Raw genomic sequence first — 8,507 nt, 5'->3', positions numbered from 1 at the left:
CATTTATGCGGTACATAGAGGTACATAAAAGTATGGATGTGTATATATGAGTATATATATATATATTCTATATATATATATATATAATATAGATATATATATAATATATATATATATATATAATTAACAGAATGAGATAAAAATCCAAGGCTCTGAAAAATTTCAAAACATTTATAAAGAGGTCTTACAGCTGTTTCCGGGATATTTTATATATCCCTTCATCAGAGACGGTGCGAGAAAATGGTCAAGCAATAGTATTTATAGAGGAAGATATTAAATACAGAGTGAAATGGAGGAAGGAAAAAACAGACGTGAGATACCTAAGGATATTGTATCCGTAGTTCCATTATTTGAGCAGAATGGTATATTTATAAGTTTCCTCCTGTACCTGTATATATAATATACATATATTATATATATATTATATATATATATATATGTATATATATATATATATATATATATATATATATATATATATATATATATATATATATATATATATATATATATATATATATATATATATCATATATATATATATATATAGACACACATAAGCATAAGTACGCAGGCGTTAATAAGCATCATGGGTAAGTATCTTCTACTATAGGCCAGGGCAGACCAAAGCCTTAAGAGTGAATTTGGAAGATAACTGAAATAAGCCCTTCATATATATATATATATATATGTGTGTGTGTGTGTGTGTGTGTGTGTTTTATTTTATTGTCTCCTTGCCGTGATATCACGTGATAGTTGTACGTGTCACTGCCATGCAATCGGTGTCCTTTGTTTCCAATCTTCCATAAAAACATGTCTGGGCATGGTAAAATATTACCTTCCTTGGAAAATACGAGACTTGGCGACAGGAAGGGCATCCAGCAATACAAAATCCATCTGATCCATAAGAGCATGGAAATCCACATCTTTCATATTATGTGGACGATAATATTTTCAACCGAAACGTTACAACTATATCTAATTGTTCAAATTCTTCGATATTGTGTATGTGCATATATTTGCTCGGATTGCTGAGATTTATCAATAGTTTCTCCTACACTTTTGATGCTCCACTTTCTATCATTAGTAAAACTGTCGGCATTTTGACGATACGGGCATTCTAGTATATAGGTATTCCTCAAAAATGATAGATTCTAAAATTACATTAGATTTTCCTAGAAGTAATTGATAATTTCGAGTAGAATTATTATAATGATTTTTATTTTAGACTTCAAAAAATACACTATTAGTAAATATTTCGGATCTTTTCGGTTTGAACGGCACTTTTTAAAAATAATTTCTACGTAACTAAAAAATTTTAAACTTCGTATACTGGTAGAATGTGTTTATAAAACATCTTTTTCTCTTGGCTTTATTGAGAAAATTCTATAGTTTGTAAGATATTGGTTGTTTTTTTTCTTCAATTTCTGCATTTCAACCAATCAGTGACGTCTATTGAGTTAAAAAAGCATTCTGTGCCGTATGAATATGTCCCTCGTTTAAGAAACAGATTGGGTTTATTTACATTTGTGAAGAAAAAAAGATACCCCTAACCCTAAAACAGATTGAAATGCAATAGATCGATACTAGGGTCATAATTATGGGTGACAATTTCATATGACACCGCTAGAAAAAACTGCCGTTCAAACCGAAAAGATCCAGTAATTGATAATTTCGAGAAGAATTATTATAATGATTTTTATTTTAGACTTCGAAAATTACACTATTAATAAATATTTCCGCTGTGTTCATAGATATTAGATTATCAATATTGCTAGTCATAAATGTTTAAGAAAGCTTAAATACTAAGAACATCATACGAGAGATAGGTAAAATGACTTCCATTACCTCCTGTCATTGAGAATGAATCTCTGGAAAATAGAAGGGGTGCCGACAAGTCCCTGACTTTGAGTAAAAGAAAATACAGGAGGATCAGTTGATTACGATTTTATCCAGCATATTCCCTTCTCAGATTCTCACACTTATTGCAGATTTTCTAGGCCCTGTAAAAGAACTCGGAAGGTTGGATCTCCATCCCGGCTTTTCACAACGTCTTAAAGCCAAGGACCTTCCGACACCCTCTCGTATGGTATAGAAGAAATGGTTGGATGTTTTTGTTAAGAAGGAGATAAAAATGGAAGCGTTTTGAATGACACAGTAAATAAATATATTAACAAAAGAACTGCATGAATAGAGTTTTAAGTTGAGCTATTTCAATAGTTAAGCTAGTATTAACCTATTTAAATGGTTATGAGAGAGAGAGAGTTGGATGGGTGTATAAATGTATTGATAAGAAGAATTACTATGGCACTCCGTCGGTTGCGACGACGAGGGTTCCAGTTGATTCGATCAACGGAAACAGCCTGCTCGTGAAATTAATATGAGCACTCCACAGACACGTGTACCCTTAATGCAGTTCTCGGGGAGATCCAGAGTGACACAGAGTGTGACAAGGCTGGCCCTTTGAAATACAGGTACAACAAGAAGAGAAAGTTGTGGTGAAAGAGTACAGCAGGGTTCGCCACCACCCACCCCTGCCGGGGATTCGTGAAGCTTTTAAGTGTTTTCGCTCAATAATCACTCACAACGCCCGCTCTGGAAATCGAAACCGCGATCCTATGACTGCGAGTCCGCTGTCCTAACCACTGGGCCATTGCGACTCCAACACTAGATGATGACTAGATAGAAATAAAGATAAATCAATATATAGATGATTAGATAAATAGATAAGTTTGTGTAATCATATCAGAAATTTATATATATATATATATATATACTAGTATACTCGTACTGTCAAAATTGATATTTTAAAAGAAATAAGGGGAAGCTGGTATTATGAGGGTGCATGATGTATGAGGAGACATACGGTGTGTATGAAATATATGAAGGTATATAAAATATAAGAGGGCGTATGAATTGAACTTTTATGAAGTTGTATGAAGTATGCGAGGATGTATGAAATTTATGAAGATATATAAAATTTATGAGAATGCACGACATATGTGGATACATGTAATATATATGAGGGTGTACGAAATATACGTGGTATATGAAATATCTAAAGGTATATGAAATATATGGAAAGTATGAAATATATGTGACTATATGAGTTTATGAAACGTATGAAATATGAAATACCGTAAATCCTCGAGTAAAATCCGCATTTTTTCCCAAAAAATTAAAGGTCAAAATCCCTAGTGCGTACTATATACGAGGTTAAAAATGAAAATTATTTTCTAAGCAATGTCCGAGCCTCTATTTGCTGTCCGGCAATGTTTATTCAGACGCATTTTGTGATGTCGGGCGGGAAAATACCTTAATCTAAGCCTGAGAGCAATGAAGTCATAAAAGAATCATCCACAACTTGCAGTAATCAACATTTATTAAACGTTATTACTGTTATTTCTTTATTTTCTGCAAACAAAATGCACAAAAAAGCTACGCGTTTGCATTATGTTATATATATAATAATAATAAAGGACGTTACCGTATGCATTTTTACAAACCAAGGACGTTATATATACCTCCTTGACTCAAGTTAGAGAAGGGGTGCGTATTATACACAAGGTTTAGGTTTTTCAGAAGTACAGCCCCCTAAAAATCCCCTGCGTATTATACTCAAGGGCGGACTATACTCGAGGATTTACGGTATATGAGAGTATGTGAAATGTATGCGTGTACATGAAATATGATGAATGTATATGATATATATTTGTAATAATATATCCAATAACTGAGGTGAGTTTGATTATGGCTTGTTTAACTGTAGTGAATTTAATCCTGGAATGTGGGACACAGTTGTGATGTTCAGAAATTTTATGAATGAAGGTGAAGCCCACTTGGAAAGGGGGTGTTAAGATGAATGTGTTGTTTAGAAAGTTCTATGAACAGAGTGGATTAGTCCAATTGTAAATGGGTGTAAGGAGAATATGTTTAGAAAGTTCTGTGAATACAGAGGATTAGTCCATTTGTAAAGGGGTAGAAAGGGAGTGTGTCGTTTAGAAATTTCTATTAATAAAACGGATTAGTCCATTTGTAAAGGGACGTAAGGAGAATATGTCGTTTAGAAAGTTCTGTGAATACGGAGGATTAGACCATTTGTAAACGGGTGGAAAAGAAGTGTGTCGTTTTGAAATTTCTATTAATAAAACGGATTATTCCATTTATAAAGGGGCGTAAGGAGCATATGTCGTTTAGAAAGTTCTGTGAATACGGAGGATTAGACCATTTGTAAAGGGGTGGAAGGAGAGTGTGCCTTTTAGAAAGTTCTATGAAAAGAGAGGCAGGATTAGTCCAATTGACTTCAGATAAAAGGGTATAAGGAAGTTGTGCCATTTAGAACATTTTATTAATGGAAATGGGGGAAGTTAACCTAAATTGACATCAGGTAAAGAAATGTAAGGATGTTGTGACATTCATGCTTTTCTTAATGTCATTAGTTCCATAAACAGAGCGAAATACTCATTAGCAGTAACTAAAACCAAACTCCCGACGCAACACATCGTAGCTGACTCTACAGTACTCGCCAGCATTGAGTAAATAGGAGGTTGTGATGTTTATGCCTTTCCCAGTTCCATCGACGGTGTAAAGAAATGTAGTGAAACGAACTGAACAAGAGATCGAACTTGGGTCGTGCTCTCAACGCACTTCGAACCTCTACACCATCCATGGGTTAACTGAAGGCCGCGGGGTTTTCTGAATCGGCACATTTAACATTTTTAGTATTGCGGCCCGCGTGATGATGGGCCACATCTCTTGCAGCCCGCTTCTCACAAAAACGTTGTCCATGCCTGTTCTACATTAACTGGCACTCCGTCGGTTGCGACGACGAGGGTTGCAGTTGATCCGATCAACGGAACAGCCTGCTCGTGAAATTAACGTGCAAGTGGCTGGGTACTCCACAGACACGCGTACCCTTAGCATACTTCTCAGGGAGACTCAGCATGACACAGAATGCAACAGAGTTGGCCCTTTTCAATTAAATGTACCACTCATTTTTGCCGGCTGAGTGAACTGGAGCAATGTGAAATAAAGCAGATTGCTCAGAGACACAACGCGTCACAGGAAATCGAACTTATGACCTTACGTTGGTAAGCTATGCGACTTCACCGCTCAATTTCTTCACCGTTAAGCTGTTGACTAGATCTATGTTGTGGCGGCGCAATGGCCCAGTGGTTAGGACAGAGGACTCGCGGTCATAGGATCGCGATTTCGATTTCCAGACCGGGCGTTGTGAGTGTTTATTGAGCAAAAAACACCCAAAGCTCCACGAGGCTCCTGCAGGGGATGTTGGCGAACCCTGTCGTTCTCTTTCACCACAACTTTCTCTCACTCTTACTTCCTGTTTCTGTTGTACCTGTATTTCAAGGGGCCGGCCTTGTCACTCTCTGTGTCACGCTGAATCTTCCCGAGAACTACGTTAAGGGTACACGTGTCTGTGGACTGCTCAGCCAGTTACACGTTAATTTCACGAGCAGGCTGTTTCCGTTGATTCGGATCAACTGGAACCCTCGTCGTCGCAACCAACGGAGTGCCGCCCGATCTGTGTCACTCACGTGACTCAGCAAATCAACCTGAATAGTGATGTAAGCGTTTAATGGATAATCAAAGAATTTTCTAGATAAATTAACACACAAATGATAAAACCACGAACGAATGAGAAATTTCAACTTCCAGAGGAAAAAAAAAATAGAAAAAAAAACCAGAAAAATTCTCTTCCATTAATTTTTTTTTTAATTTCTGCTTCAATTAAGATCGTGACTTTCACGAGAAAATCCCCCCCCCCCACCAAAAAAGAAGCAAATCTTGTTGATATATTGTGTAAGAGAGAAAAATAATTTCCCCAACGGTTTTTTTAATACAATATCGTTAGTAATTACTCTTCAATTAAATATTTTTTGTAAGAAAGGTGTGACTGTGCGGTAAGACACTTGCTTCCCAACCACATGGTTCCGGGTTCAGTCTTACTGCGTGGCACCTTGGGCAAGTGTCTTCTACCATAGCTTTGTGCCGATCAAAGCCTTATGACAGAAACTGAAAGAAGCCCATCGTATATGCGTGTGTATATATGTGTGTGTGCCTTTTGTGTCTATGTTTGCTGTGTTTGTCCCTCACCATCGCTTGACAACCGGTGTCGGTGTGTTTACGTCTCCGTAACCTAGCGGTTGGGCAAAACAGAATGATAGAACAGTTACCAGGCTTAAACTAAGAAATAAGTAACCACTGTCGATTCATTCGAGTACAGTTCTTCAAGGCCGTGCCCCAGCATGGCCGCAGTTAAATGCCTGGAACAAATAAAAGATAATCGTTTTCGTTTTGCTTTAATTTTTGCTTCATTAAGATTATGACTTTTGCAAATAAACAACAAAAAGAACAACAACAAGATCAACAACAAGATCAACAAAAACAAAACAAAATCAACAAGATCAACAAAAGCAACAAAAACAAAAACAAGATCAACAACAACAACAACAACAAAATACGCAAATCTTGTTGATACGTTGTGGAATAGGAAAAGCAATTTCCCGCCGTTTATTATTATTATTATTATTATTATTATTATTATTATTATTATTATTATCGTTGTTGTTGTTAATTAGTTTTCAATTAAGCATCTTTTATATTTAATACGTTGCAGTAAATAGTCTCACGGTTTAATGAATCTATTTTCTAATTGTTTTCTAAGCTATTTCTACCTTTTTCTCCTTTCTTGGTTTTTTTTTCTCCTTTTTGTACCATTCATCAAGTGAAATCACGTTATTCTTTTAATCATTTCAGTCACTTGACTGCGGCCATGCTGGTGCACCGACTTTAGTCGAACAAATCGACCCTGGACTTATTTTTTGTAAGCCTTGTACTTATTCTGTCGGTCACTATTTGCCGAAGTGCTATGTTACGCGGACGTAAACACACCAACATCGGTTGCCAAGCGATGTTGGGGAGATAAACACAGACACAAACTTATATATATATATATAGAGAGAGAATTTACAAAAAAAAAAAAAGACGAAGACGGATGCGTAAACAACAAACAGATGTTTAACGCTCGGGAAGTGAGAGAGTCTTTTACGTTTCGAGCCTACGCTCTTCAACAGAAAGGAACACGGAAATAAACAGGGAGAGAAAACAGAAGAAGGCATGCATAGTGGCTTATACATACTACATACATACATACATACATACATACATACATATATACATATATATATATATATATATATATATATATATAATATATATATATATATATATATATATATATATATATATACATATACACGACGGGCTTCTTTCAGTTTCTGTCTACCAAATCCACTCACAAGGCTTTGGTCGGTCCGAGGCTATAGAAGACATTTGTCCAAGGTGCCACGCACTGAGACTCACTCTGGAACCGTGTGGTTGGGAAGCAACCGCTCTCTCTCTCTCTCTCTCTCTCTCTCAGGCGCAGGTGTGGTTGTGTGGTAAGTAGCATGCTTACTAACCATATGATACCGAGTTCAATTCCACTGCGTGGCACTTTAGGCATGTGCTTTTTACTATATAAAGCCTTTTAACTGGATTTGGTAGACAGAAACTGAAAGAAGCCCGTCGTATATATGTATATGTGTGTGTGTATGTATGTAGATTTTGCGCCTTCAGCCTATCATCTGTTCGGCCCCATGGAAGAGGGTTTGAGAGGCGAATATTATTCCTGTGACGAGGAAGTGAAAACTGTAGCGAAGAAGTGGTTCAAAGAACAGTCAACAGAATTTTACGGGGCAGGGATACATGCTCTCATTCGAAGGTGGAACATTGCTATTGAGAGAAACGGTAACTATGTTGAAAAGTAGGGATGAGTTCCACAGAGGACCAGCTTTATTTTGATGTATGATACATGTTCCTGTGTTGGTAATTATACCTGTCCTAAACAAAATGGCATTACTTTTTGACTCACCCTCGTATATATATAACAGACAAAAGGAGGTGACTTCCATCATATATATATATATATATATATATATATCTCTATATAAACGGCAGTTTGTCTGTGTGTGTTTCTGTGTGTCTGTCAGGTTGTACCCTCACCCTGACCACGGCTTTCAACCGATTCTGATGAAACTTGACACACACATAGCCCAAGCCCAATGTCATAATTCAAAACTAACGCAGCGAAAATTTTGAAAAGTTCCCCCAGATCTGAAAAAATCGATAAATTCGACATGGGGTCGAGAATCAGAAAGACAAACCACAGACTGTCTAGGGGACGCAACTCGACCTTTTTAACTAAAATAATTTTACCATCATTTTTTTCCCATTTTTTGGCTAAAACTCTCTAAAAATGCTTTATAGTTATTTCCCTTACAAACCCGAGCAACGCCGGGCGATACTGCTAGTCTATACATATAAAGCTGAAGTTGTCTGTGTGTGTGTGTGGCAGGTTTGGTAGCCTTCAACTAACACTATCTCCTCCGAGACCCAGCAGCGCAAGTTGACCAAAATTGTGAGTATGATAGCACAAGGCTTGCTCT

Source organism: Octopus sinensis, linkage group LG17 (assembly GCF_006345805.1).
Source record: "Octopus sinensis linkage group LG17, ASM634580v1, whole genome shotgun sequence".
Taxonomy (NCBI): domain Eukaryota; kingdom Metazoa; phylum Mollusca; class Cephalopoda; order Octopoda; family Octopodidae; genus Octopus; species Octopus sinensis.
The sequence above is the reverse complement of the archived record's forward strand: the minus strand, read 5'-3'. Positions refer to the sequence as shown.